The sequence below is a fragment of the Centruroides sculpturatus genome, unplaced genomic scaffold (genome assembly GCF_000671375.1).
Source record: "Centruroides sculpturatus isolate CEXI.00-Female unplaced genomic scaffold, Cexi_2.0 scaffold294, whole genome shotgun sequence".
In the NCBI taxonomy this organism is placed as follows: Eukaryota; Metazoa; Arthropoda; class Arachnida; order Scorpiones; family Buthidae; genus Centruroides; species Centruroides sculpturatus.
The window spans coordinates 676,992-690,709 of NW_019384468.1; the positions used below are offsets into that span (position 1 = coordinate 676,992).

The window sequence follows — 13,718 nt, forward strand, 5'->3', positions numbered from 1 at the left end:
ACGAAATTACACACGGCTCTCCCCACTAAAACGTTAGTTGAAACCCTCCTTTTTAAAGCCACCCAGTGACAATTGAGCGGGTCCTACCGATCCGAAGCCGCTAAAAGAATTTTATTCCAGCACTAGTTTCGAATAATCTTTTAGCGAATAATCCCAACGGATTTTCACATATATATTATGTAAGCACGTGAGCTCGCCGTGTGTGTGTGTGTGAGCTTGAAAATAGAATATAATACCTTATGAACAAAAATTTAATTGTGAGATTAGCAGTGGGCCACTGGGCTCATCGCAAATGACCACTTACTCTGCAACAGGTTGGTAAAACCCATTCTCGGCTTGTCGGATGGCTAGGAGGGCAAAAAATTTAGTGGGGAGTGCGTCGGTAAGTCGGCAGGTGTCCTTCAGAGACAGGAGACAGGTTTAAAAACTAAACAAGCATATATTTATATGACTAAGCTAGAATACATAGGTTAAATGCGATTTAATAAGTTCACTATACAAAAGGGACGCTCTAATAGCTTTACCTGCTAGTCTGAGAGAGAGTTCACAAAGCTCTAAAAAGTACAAATACCTCTATGCGGATATCTCTAATATGCGTTCGTTGAATATGTTCGTTAATGGCGATGGAAGTTCAAATGGCTCTGGTTGGTAGTATGTTCTTTCGGTCCGGAGTATGGAGACAAATATGGCACATCTACCTAGTATAACTTCCGAAAGATCGCGCGGAGCTTCAGGGGACTCGAGCTTTTATACGTTATTCGTGGGAAATGAGTCACGTAATCGACTTTTGTTGACACTTACGGTGCATTCCGATCAACTAACTGTCAACTTTCCCACCTTAATGTGAAAACAATCGGTGACCTTCGACATACTTTTCACCAAGAGTGTTTTTTTTAGTTGTTAACAAAGATTTTTCCGACATCGGCGTAAAAATCGCGGATTTCACATAATTATTTAGTGTAATCCAATAATAAGCCTATTCCTAGTGCAAAACTACTGAAAATTCATGTTTATGACACGTCGCTGTGTTACCAGGGAAGATGTATATTCCAAATTAGCTATGCATATTGCGCCTTAGTTTTGACTATTTATGTCTATTTGCCCTTAATAAAAATTATACGTTGGCATATGTAATTTCGATTACATTAATTATTACGACTGACGATTTTTTCTAGTCAAAGTACAAGTGAAAACGTTTCAGATAGTTTATCAGAATTGATCCTGAATTTTTTACTTACTAATACTATAATTTTTACGTAAACAATTTTATTTTTATTGTTAAAAAGTTTTACGAGAATATACGTATTTTTTCAAGCCCTTTTTTTGGAAGGAATGTTTGCACAAAATACTTGTAAGCTAGATATTGCATATGAACACATGTACTGTATATGTAGACACTTTATAGCTATTCAATTTAGTCAATATGTAATAAATATTTTTGTATAACCAATTATGCCAATAATTGACTGAAGTGTGAAAATTGCCATTGTAAATACCCTTAATAAATACTAAAGTCGAATCTTCTCTATAAAAACTAAAGAAACATATTGTTAGAGCTAGAAATTGTCATGTAATGTAGAACACAAGTAGTTACAGTGCATTCGTTATTCTAATTAATCATGTGAGCAACAGAGAGGTCTTCCGCATATTAGATTGTATAATTTTTCTTGAAATAGCGAGTTTCTTAATGAAAAATAATATAAAATTATATTTTTACTTATTGATAATATCTGGATACTGTATTAATAATTTGAAACCAATGACCGAACACAAGATAAACAGTTTAAAAGGTTCTATAGTGTTCGAACTTTAGAAATAGTTAAAATTGAAAATAAAAACGAGAAAACACACCTGTTGTTTATATAGAGTAAAGGTATAGCAACAAGGATTTGCTGAAACAAGGCGCTTAAAAACCATAAATGTTCAAGTTTCTGTAAATATAAAAAATATATACGTAATAAATTATATATTTAAAAATGCTATATAATGTATTATATTTTTATTTTTACAATGGAATTTGAAGCATTGTATTCTATGAAATTATTGTAATGAAAAACATATTTGGGCCAATTGTCTGCAATTTCCTGTACATGGTTTAACAGGTCATTCCAATGAGGACCATCTCCTAGAAGAGGTAAAATAATCGTCGCTGCTACAAGGCAAAATACTGGCACTGTTAATCTGCAATAAAAAATGTATACTGAGTAGATTAATTCAAAAATGTTCATCAAATAACATTACATTAATAAGATTCCAGTTTAGACGTAGTCGTTTCTGAAATCATAACTGAGCATATTTAAATTTATAAGGTTATAACTAAAGCCGAAAGTTTTCGTTAGGTTTTGTGCCTTAAATCGCGGCGAAAATCGCCAGTTATTTATCTCAAAAACGAGTTTAAACGAATTACACTTCGATATTTCAAATAAGCCTCGCTTAAACTGTGACGTCGATTGTCCAATATCGATGAATATAATGAGAACTAACGTTCAAGTCGATTGCTATTAAACGAGCAAATTCGATATTAACTTTATCACTTAAATTCATATCAAAAGACGTAAATTTGATAAGATCAGGATTGCTTGAAAAATTTTTTTCAATATTTGAGAAAATATAGAATAACCAGAAACAATTTCTTTCGCATTTTCAATTGCTCGTAGTTCGGCTTGTTTAGTTACACCGAGTCATTGTTCTTCCGGTGATATTATATTTGATAGCTTGACGAGATTACTGAGATCAAATAATTCTTTCTTGAGGTTAACATTCTTCTCTTGCAATAGTTTTACCAAAACATTTTTAGCATTTGAATGAGACTTTTGTTTGTAGTTGAAAATGAAGCGCTCAACAGTATCAAAATTATCGACATGGTACTTTGCAGCGTTTAACCAAGACCTTCGCGAGTGACAATTGATTCTGGAGGAAGATTACTAATTCCAGTTGCATTCTTAAAATAATTTTGTTATTTTCCTGAATTCATAAAAAAACTTCTTTATTTCTGATATAAGCAAATTTCTGAATCCTAAATGCGACGTTACGTAAGGCATGAGCGAGACACGTGATGTGATGTACTGTACATTTAGAAAAATCAATGAATTTTTCTTAATTACTGCCTTCAGCATGTATTTTGCTCGATCTGTCTCTATTAACTTCAGTTATGAATATGTTAAAACATTTGGCCACAATTTTCTAGACAAGTTGAGTATACTTTCTTGTTTTATAATGTTGTCAACTATTGAGTGAAATGTCACATCAATTAATATTGATTTTGCTTTCTCGCCAATCAATTTACCTACAAGCACGTTGACCACTTTACGTTGCACTTTGTCACTAGTTTCGTCAACAAATGAAATAGACATCCTGTCCATTAATTTCGTCTTTAACTTTTTCAGTTGAAGATAGTTTTTTGATGTGTTTGCAGGGCGAAAAAAATAAATAACGCAACGAGACTTCGAATAAAATCATATTTTATCTAAATTATGAGAAAAATCGCGAACAGCAGCATCAATTTCAATAAAATAAACGTTTCGCTAAAAAAACTAATTACAATAAAAAATACCTGCAACAGTTTTGATCGTTTTCTGCATATATTTCTCAAAGAACAATCTTATTTAATTTTAATGCACTGGTGAATGCTTCAACCATTTGTAAAGTACTATATTATTTTTCCGACTTTTCCAACAATTATCGATACGATTGTATGCCGGAAATAGCCGTTACCCTACGGTTACTTTACGATTCTCGTTAATGTGCCAGGCCTGGAGTTTATTTAAATCGGTGCACGCTTAATGACAAAGTTATTAAAAACAATTTAATATTTAATAAAATTCTAGTGATAACTATATTCAAAATTTAGTAAAAATTCAATAATTTATTCAACGTAAATCAATAAAAATCAACCCAACAAAAATCAAATCAATCTATTTTTTAACTTAATTCTACTCCCCTTTGGAATTTGACAAAAAATTCAAAAGACTTAACTTATGTACAATAATTCTTTATGAATTAAAGGTCCTAATCGTCACCTCAATATATTAGGAACAGTGTTGCCGTTTTTAGTACATTTGTACTTTTCTGGTACATTTTGCCCTTTCCAGTAAATTGAAAGTACATTTAGATTTTTAGTACATTTTCAGTACATTATAATATTTCAAGTACCATTTACGGTACAAAATAATATTTCACGCCTTAACGAAAAAATAAGAAAAAATTAGTTTAATAAAGTCTCACTAGTATCACTGCTTGCTAATTTAAATTATCTAATCACAACATAGATAGTTGCACGGTCTTGACTCAGTGGTCTGCACATTCTCATCAGGACCTTGACAAAATTTTTCATGCCACGTGGTCCAAACAATTTAACTCCGTCAAACAAAAATAATGGACAGGTAAGGAAATAAATTATTTTAACTTTTGTCGTCAATAATATCAAAATATCCGTTAAGTCAGAATCAAATTATTACAGAAAATAGTTTTGAAATTGTACGAGTATAAATAATATAAATACTTTTATATTATTTTCTACCACTATAATATAATTCTTAAATTATGAACTTCAATTTTAGTAATCGTAGTAAAAGAAATAACGGTTAATTAATGTTACGTGTGGTTCCAAAATGGGCGCGCTTCCGACTGTTCCAAGGTCTATATAAGAAGGCCAGGACGCGTGATCTACTACTTGAGCCGCCATTTTGGGTTTTTTTGAGTCGCATGTTTTAAGCAAACAAGAATATAATAATATAACATAACAAATTTATAATAATTTTTTTAAAGCACGATTGGTTATAAAATTAAGATGAAATTCAATAGTATTTTTAATAAATGTTGTCAATGTAATGCTCATTTTATAATAACTAATAGATGTGTAGATATTTATAAATAGCTTTCAAAAAATTCCAAAAATAAAATTTTAAATTAAATTATTTGACAATAAACTATATATATTACGTCATATATATATATATATATATAGGCACGTAAACAAAGTATTCATAGAACTAGTACATTTTGAAGGAAAATAGTACATTTTTTGAAGGCGCTTCAGTACGTTTTGAAATTTCATTGCGGCAACACTGACTAGGAACCTTTTTTCTCAAGTCTCAAGACTGTCTCTAATCTTTGATCCACAAATCGAATAACTTCAAAATCGCCTTGGAACTACTTTATCCTATCGGACACCTCTCTCTCGTTTGCTGATACGAAACTCACCACGCTCGTTCCTAACAGAAGCTAACCTCGTCATCTTCATTTGAGGTTCGGTCTTCATACTGTGAGGTGACGTCACAATTCTGAGTGAGATCACTCCCCTCATTTACATACTTATTTGCTAACAATAAAAACTTCGTTTGTCTGGCAGTGTATTTTCCGACAATACTCGCTAACCGCTTTTATATCATTTTTTTGACAATTTTCGAGATGTTTTATTTTTTAAGGTTTAGCAAATTCCTAAGTTGTGCTTGTGGGGGTCTTCCCCCCCTTTTGTCGGAGCGGACTTACCTTTTGCGCTCGGGAGCGCAAGTGTGAGCGAATTTTATCTACGGCGCTTTTCTCTGGTCGGTGAGTTGGTTTCTCTTCTATTTTTAAGTTTTTAAGGTGAGTGGTGAGGATAACTTCGTCCTAACAAAACATAAGCCCCAAACAAAAATAGAATAAAAGCAAAAATAAAAATAACTAAAAAATAACGCTCGGACTTGGTTCCTTACATATTTCTTTATAAAAATCGCTTCCATCTTCAAACAACAGTCAGTTAAAGTCCAGATACGTATACCGTCAGCGGCTCATCTCTGATTCCAGCAAACAAAAGGAAACAGTGGGGACGCACGTTCTAACCTAACCTAACCTATTTTAATAAATTACCATAATTATTACCAACCAAATTATCAGAATAGGTTAGGTTAGGTTAGAACGTGCGTCCCCACTGTTTCCTTTTGTTTGCTGGAATCAGAGATGAGCCGCCATGACGATATACGTATCTGGACTTTAACCCAACAGTCTTTGTGACTGTAGCGTGTTATGTTTCTTGTGTTTTGCACTGTTGAGATGTTCCGAAAGTCGTTTCTTAATTGTATCACGTTCGTAGTTGACGTGTATAGAGCACTTAACACAGAGAGTTGTTTTTTTGTACGGTAAAATATATTACCACCTTAATCACGGAATCAATTTTAAACTCAATTGACTGTTTTCTAGACATTTTTTGCACGAAGCATATGGAAAACTGACGATTTCGCTAGTTAGGATGAAAATTGCCAAAAAAAACTTAGTGATATTGAGACCTGATTTTTAAATTAGTGCTAATTGAAAGATTCTCATTCCAGAAGAATATAGCTGAGAAAAACGCCAAAAGCAAAAATTTTCCGCTATAGTTATAACTATCATTACTAGAACATATTGTTGGAGGCTGACTAATGTCCAAGAGAATGTCCAAGAGAAGATAAAACAGAACTCTGGTAGTTGATCGCTAGATAATGCCTCATCAGATGAAAGACTCTAGTTACGCTGACCATGTGGAATATTTTAGGTTTAGTTCATGTTTCTGTGAGAATCTAGCCTGGGGTACAGGGTAGTTTATTACTCCTGTATCACTTAATAGGCAATCTATTCCGTGAGAATAGTTCTCGGTCGTCTACAAGAATGGCTTTTCCTAATCTAAAGAAAATCGAGTGCGGAGGGACTTACAATTTTATATTTAATTTAAAACGGAACTAAAGAATTTCACAATTTTTCGTTCCTACGTCAGGATTACTTTGACACCAGTTAATCGAATTTACATTCGCGGATTAACACGCGATTTGATATGATGTGGATTTGATTCAGAAATTTATTAAGAGACATTTCTTTAACAATAATAAAAAAGAATTTAATAAACTGAAATAAACAAAATCATACAAAAAATAAAAAATGTTAAATAGTAAAAAACAATCGATTTAGATAACGAATAAATCAAAATATACGCGCCGAGAGAGAGCTCACAAATTTCAGTTATAAACATTCTACCTCTTAATTGACTTTATCTTCCTCTTGATTTGTCGATTTTACTTTATTTTTCCAGTTCTCTGACTTCGGTTCATGGAGAGGTCTTGATAGGCACAAAATAAAATATATCTTCCGTAATTCTAACCAAACTTAACCTAACAGGGAAAAATTATGACTATGTACGTTGGCCTTCTGGATACGATACTACTCCTAACTAAGGAGTAGTAGTAGCCTTAGGAGTTTGAATGTACTATGTCTTCCCTTCGTGGGATATTCTGGCGTACTCGCCGAATTCTGCTAAACTTTGACTATATCTCTTGATTAGCGACCAATCAGCATATTTTTCTTCACCCACGTGAACGGATGAAAAGGGGAATTATTGAGGGGTCGGCAATTCCCAGGGCGGTGAGATTTTTAATAGATAAGGGAAAAACAAAGGATGCTTCAGTTTCCGTTAAAGGAAGTGACTGTTTTATCAGTTTTCCCACGTTAAAAAACTGTTAATTTCACACCAAAATGAAAGAATATTTTTCTACAATAATTTAATTTTATTTTTAAATTGTTACTTAGATCCAGGACTATTCGGATCTCGCATTTCTAACACATGAAAATGACCTTGTATAAAGTCATTGCTGTAGGCATATGTCCATCGTTCATGAGATGTGTTGCCGTATCCCACCAAACAGAGTTATATTTATTCCACATATTGCTGGAGTTAATGTAATTTTCCAAACAAAGTTATATAAACAAAAACATTGGTCAACAAGTGATGCAAGTAAAAAAATAGTTAATTATATTGTATACGAAAGCAGGGGCGGACTGGCCTTAAAATTTTTGTGTGGAAAATTTATTACCAGCCCAGCCCATAAATAAAAGAATGTATTTTTTTCTATTTATATTTAGGCCCTAAATATATTCAAAATACAACATTGACAAAAATTACAATAAGCACAAGTCTATATTCTACAACATTAACTTTTTATTTAGAAGTTTACTTTGTTCAACAATAATATTAACGACATCATCAGAATGTATTTCGTTTAAAAAATCCTTCTCCACTGACATTAACATGAAGGCTTCTTGATTTTCTTGAGAGATACTTATAAGTATCTTAGCCTGCTTGTAATTAATTTTAACATAGCTTTCTTCACGGAACACTTGTGTTACAGACATAGATAATAGATATTTGTATTCTTGACCAAGTATAGAATAAGTGGCACTTAACATGTTATATCTGAATAATATATTATAACAACAAATAGAGCAATTTTTGCAAGCAATGCAGTAAGAGGATAAAATCGCATCTTTATTAGTTTCTACTTGATCATCAGTAGAATGTTCATTTTCGTTTAATTTTATAAAAGTTTCATTGACATTTTCCTTTAAAATATTCCATGACGATTTAAAATGTTGCAATTCTGAAATAATATTGTGTTGAGTAGCTACTGGATTAAACTGTATTAAAATACTGCTTAATTTTTGAAATGCGTTTTCATGAATATTTGGTGACGGTCCCGTAAATTTTGGTCTAATGTGCTTTGAACTCGCTGTAAGATGACAGCTGAATTCTCCCCTGTTGCTCTTCCTCCAACCTTCCATGATCTAGAATCTAGATCGAGGACTTGTGAATTTGGCCTGGGAATGCGACAATTAAATCGTCTTACACTCATTCATGTTTACGAAATAAATCACCGATTTATTAGCTTTAGCTCGACAACCAGTTTCCCATTGGAGAGGTAGTAAGGTCCCGGCCTCACACCACAAAATAGATTATTTTTAATCAAATCGTTTGGAATATAGAGAAATTATTATTGAATAACATTTTTTACTTACCTAAAATAAAGGAAATAATATAAGTGGCCACTAAATTTGTCATGACTACAATCAACGCTTTGGTGGCTAAGTACAAAACTAATAACTCGCATTTTCATAGTTTAGTATTAAGATTCATAGAAATGGTGAATAGTTTCTAGCAGTGTAAACAAATGACCAATTTTCTCTGTTTAGAAGGCAGTTTTGATTATTTTTCTCCTAGGATGCTTTCTGTTTGGGCCGAATCGGGCTAATGTAGTGTTTGACTCGGATCGGACGAACTAATTTAACTTCGGATACGGGTAGGGCCGGTAAAATGACACAGGCCTACACATAAACTTATATTATACCTAAAAATTGAAATTTACCTTACTTAACAAAAAAATAAATGAATTTTTTAAAATTAAACTTAAACAAACGGTACATTATGTACATATTTATAAAAAAACGTCTCAAATTGTATACGGCCCATGTGGAATTTTCCACATTTTCCACATGGCCAGTCAGCCCCTGTACGAAAGCCACATAACTGATAATAAGAACTTTCCANGTACATATTTATAAAAAAACGTCTCAAATTGTATACGGCCCATGTGGAATTTTCCACATTTTCCACATGGCCAGTCAGCCCCTGTACGAAAGCCACATAACTGATAATAAGAACTTTCCAACAAGGTCGGTATTAACCACTAAAAACGATAAAAGTTTTTAGAGAGAGTCGATAAGCTTTGAAATTACGAAGATTTTATTTTAAAATTTTACACGTCTTTTTACTCTGAAATATGTCTTCGCAAAATTATATAGACATGCTGTTCGGAATATGTATAAATTGGTAGATAGAATAAGCTTATTATCATTAATACTCGGGTCATTACTCAATATTATACCCGTACTCCTGTAATTTTTTGTTTAAAACTTTATCCTTATTAAGTTTCTTAAGGATGTCTGTTACTCGAGTGTCGGCATACTTTATCAATGACCTCTCTTACCCTCCTACTCGACCTGACAAGCCGATCCCGTTACCCGGAAAAACGCGCCCCGAAAGTAAAACGCCATCCACAGACGACGTGAGCGGTTTTCGTCAAACCGTCGCCAGTAAACGGTTTATGGCGCACGCATTAACCCCGGCTACTCACAGGATAAACAGAATTATACTCTCTAGCATTAAAACTAAGAAACTGGCACATCTGAACCAAACCATCAACCATTCATAAAATAGAAAGAATTATGGAAGTTTTAAGACATTGTGCAATTTTCACCCGTAATTTTTTCGTTTAATTTTGTGTACCTTACTATTTGAAACATGTCAGTCGTTGGGGATGCACTATAAACTCAAGAAAGTTTAATGAAAACCAGTGAGCCAACGTATTGCCGTCTTTCGTTTCGATTCTGAGTAAAGTTTATATTTAAAACAATTTTTCTTCAAATTTTGCACTTTTTTTGCACTATATCTGAACGAATTATCAACATATACAAATAAATATTAAATTTTGGAATAAATATAAAATTTTCACACCTGATGATTTTCTTTCCCAATAAGACGAAAATATCCATTGCAGATTTCACACGGCTCTGGTAGGAATACGAGAGAAGAAAACCACTGGAATTTGTTTTAAAAAAATCATTATGAATTATCCTACGTCTAGTTGTTTTAATTTTATACTAACAATACATTAATGTTTTATCAAATTCTGTAGTATAAAATTATTTATCGCGCAGAATATTTTCAATAATAATGCTGTAATGGTGCCTTTCACAATAAAGAGTCTGCTCACGACTCGAAGAACAATTTAGATTGACCATTTCGTTGCCTGTAGACTTTCTTTGTTTAAGCGTAACGGCTACTAATAAGTTAACTTATATAATCTTACAATATAATTATTATATAATAATTACAACAGGAGCAATTGCCTTATCTTTGCGTTGATTTCAGATGCATCACTTGGTTGCGCCACTGAGTGGCAAAATTCAGTGGTCTGTCTGAAAACGGCCTAATATTAAGTTTCTACCAATTGTAAATTGGTGTAAGAATCTTTAGAGTAATTCAGTATATAAAACAATTTATCATGATTTTACAAAGTTTAAATTTTGCTATAAACTGTTTTCATATATTTGCTAGGACACCAATACATAATATTACACTAAATATAAATTTTTATATAATTATGTTCGTCATATATAAAGTTAAATATTTTACATTATTTTATAAGAAAATAGAAACTAGTTTCAAAGTATTTCATCAAAAAATTTTATCAATATGAAGATAATTACCTTATAAAGTAAAAAATCTCCATCATTGCGACACCAGCAGTAGATATTTCCACAGGAATATAATCATACAACTTTGGAATATTCTTGTACTTTTCTAAAAATATTGTTTTTAATTAAAACCAATTTAAAATCAAGAAACCTCTATTTTTGTGTGAACGACGATTTTTCCAGTATAAAGCAATAATATTTTCTCTATTACTGTGTATACAGGAGTATTATTAAAATTTGTGTACTTTCTTTTACTACTGCTGGGAATTTCAAACACTGTTTTCGCTCATTTTATGAATTTTTTTATTGTGCCAGCATTAAAAGTATTTTTGAAGGTTTACGTGATATAAACAACTACTGTATTTCTAGAAAGGTATAATCGATTTATGACACGAAACCGAGATGAAATATGACGGATCGCTCTAACCTAACCTAACCAAATTCGGACTTTCCGTGTGTTTATATCCTTTCATTCAATAGTGTCATAAGATCACAGTGCAGCTATACTTTCGTTCAATAACTGTCAACTGTCACACCTGGGAGTTAAACATCTGTTAAGTTCTCAGGCCTAATAAAGACGCTTTCTCATCACCTTTCGACCTAGTATCGCGATTTTAACAGTTCAACATTAGACAAGAAGAAAAAGTGAGTCAGTCTTCGTCAGTTCTTTCATCGGATTACTTCTACGTAGGGTTTCTCATTTCCCGGTCTTTTGCTTGTCCCGGGATCCCGGGATAAAAGTGAACTGTTTCCCGGAATCCCGGGAAATCCCGGGATAGAATTAATTATTTTTAAGGTATACAAAATATCTTGAAATCAAATGATATAATTATTTTCCATTTTTTAAAGTAATTTTAAAGTTCTGTAACCTCCAAAATCATATTAATAATGCTGTGTTAGGTCTATAGGCCTATAATAAAAATTACCTTTAAATAACGTAGAAATTTTCACAAATAGAAAAAAATTAATTAAAGTTTGCTGGAAACTGCATACAACAACAACAACAAAAAAATGTTTTGAGTTGAGTTAAAAATTAAAAAAAAAATGAACTTCTAATTTAGAAGGTATTTTTCGTTTTTTAAATAAAATATAATACAAAATATTGAAAACTTTTATAAGATTTTAAAAAGCAAAGATGGTCAATACTCCGATAACTCACTCTAATTTTTATTTTAGTAATGAAAAGTCTCGCCACCGAGAATGCCCTTTCCGATTCAATTGATGGGATTGGAATAGTGTTTAATGCATTTAAGAGAAGACAGATATTATGTGTTTTTTCACCTGTAGCCTGGAAGATTTCGAGTTCGTTTTCGAGGTTGTAATACTTCTTTTGCTCTCTAGTATTCTTCATTTGTCTACTTCGACTGCTTTAATAGAAACATCAAGCTTATAGCCCAATAATTCGTCAGTTAGTTTGTCTTTGATCATCAGGTTTACGAAGAAAAACTTCGTACTTACAGACATCGTACAGCATGGTGTTACGCGTTATCGAAGCTATTGGGCATGGTTAAAAATTAAGACAGCATAAGCACAATTATTCCAGATATTACAGGTTTCAACAAGTAAAGAATTTTGAATAATCAATGTATATATCAAAATTATACATATATCAATGTATATATGTGTACTTTTGAATAATCAATGTATATAATAAATAATAATCAATATATAGCTTATTTGTGTCATGACACAAATAAGCTATATATTGATTATTGACCATTTGTGACATGCTATAACGGGCAAAAATTTAAAAAAACTAATAGGTAGGTTTAAAATTAATAAATACAAATGTATTCTGACAGTGAATGAGTTAATTATGCTTTCTATTTGCAAAATTCCTCAACCTTAACACAAAATAAGAAAAAAAGTGAATTTTTAAGAAATTTGCGGGATTTCCCGAGATATTTCCCGGGTTAAAAAAACAACCGGGATCCCGGGATCCCGGAAACCCTACTTCTACGTAATATCTATGCTTCTTGGGATACTGCTTCGCTTTTGAATATCAAGAATCGCCTAATATCAAAGGAAAAAGTCAGAACTATTGGACTTAACACTACCTTTCCGAACTTTCTGTCTTACCGATTGGATCCAGATCAAGATATCAAAAAAGGTATTTATCGCCACGCGTAAAAATTGTAAACTTTCTCTCTCGAGAACGCTCAGTTAACTTTACTATTGAACTTTACTATCAACATATTGTAAGATATGTATTCCCTATCATTACCCATTAAACATTTGTTACGTTAATCTAGTCTACGAGGAAGTCACCTTCGGTGCGCTGTCTCTCCTTCTATCTCAACTCTGATCGCTCACACACGCGACCGCTCACGCCTGAACGAAACGGTTTCTGTGTCTAGCCGTGAAGACACAGTGGTGTCAGTCCTGATGAAACCTGTCATTGCGATCTTCACCGACGCGATGTCGACCCTTCAGTCACGTGGTGCCAAAGTATAGGGAGGCCCTTCGGCATTGTCACAGTAGTTTCGTGTATGTACGAAATATTTGCTAAATATCATTTTTTCTCAGTTACACCGGCAAATGTCGACATTCAGCATGCATTGATGGCGAATGTTGAATAAAAATATTTTTATTACGTTAAGACAAAAATGCAAGATTTTAATATGTCAAAATAGGAAAAATCTGTAAATAAACTGTTGAACCTAAAATGAACAGCACATTCT

The 13,718-nt window shown here is 32.6% G+C and overlaps 1 long non-coding RNA gene across 1 annotated transcript; it reads right to left on the reverse strand.

Moving 5' to 3' along the window:
• Positions 1–2,074: 2,074 nt before the first annotated feature.
• Positions 2,075–11,082, reverse strand: LOC111621091. The gene is made up of 3 exons (XR_002755999.1): positions 11,050–11,082; positions 10,295–10,378; positions 2,075–2,181 (listed from the first exon to the last, which is right to left on the reverse strand). It is a non-coding gene; the product is annotated as an uncharacterized LOC111621091 (long non-coding RNA).
• Between the last annotated feature and the right edge of the window lie 2,636 nt (positions 11,083–13,718).